Genomic DNA, 853 nt, shown 5'->3' with positions numbered 1-853 from the left:
CCCCTCCGTGGACTTGTTCAGGACTTGGTAAAGCACGGCCACATTGCTGGCTTAATGGCCAGAATGCACTGGGGAGGTCACGTCAGCTGAATTTATCTCAAAAATGGAGTTAGGATTCCCACTGTAAACTGTAGCCTTCCACAAGCCAAGTGCTGTCGAAGTTAAGCTGTATTGGCTTGTTAAAACAAACTTTTCAGGTGAGTCAGCTGTGAGCATGACTTGCGGCTTCAAAATGTTCACAGATAAATGGAATTAAAATATAACAGAATTTCCCCATGACCTTTTTGAAGCCCCCTCGTTATCAGCCTTGCAGCCAGGGAACAAGCAAAAAAGGAAGAGCTGGTTCAGAAGGTATTGTGAGGGCTGGGACTCAGGGCTTTCAAATAGTTTGTTCCAGTTCAATCCCTTACTGAGAATTTGCATTTCTGCTCCACATACACTGAATCAGAATCCACATTTCAACAAGGTCACCAGGAGATGATTTTTCTTCTTCTTCGCCCACCTTAAGTTTCTTTGTACAAATCGCACAGGAGAGTGTCAGGAGAGCCAGCCCCTAACAAATCACCACAGGCCCGGCAGGCGCAATTGGACAGCAATAATAAGCAAAGATTATAGTAAAGTCATAGAGAATAAGAGGGATAGAAGAGTGGTTGAAATAATGGAGTCAGACACATTTCATGGTCGCATGCTCACCTCAGCTCCTCGTGGTGGTGCAGGGCAGGAGAGAGAGCGCGTGATTTATTGATAACCAAGGCTTATATATCTTTTGGGGACTGCAAGCCCCCTAATTCCAGGTAAAGACATACATCACAGGAAAGGATTGTACTATAGGTAATACAGCAATGGGAGGGGA

The sequence above is a fragment of the Echinops telfairi genome, unplaced genomic scaffold (assembly GCF_000313985.2).
Source record: "Echinops telfairi isolate 266 unplaced genomic scaffold, ASM31398v2 ScPeMD7_5;HRSCAF=22, whole genome shotgun sequence".
In the NCBI taxonomy this organism is placed as follows: Eukaryota; Metazoa; Chordata; class Mammalia; order Afrosoricida; family Tenrecidae; genus Echinops; species Echinops telfairi.
Note: the sequence above shows the minus strand (reverse complement) of the source record.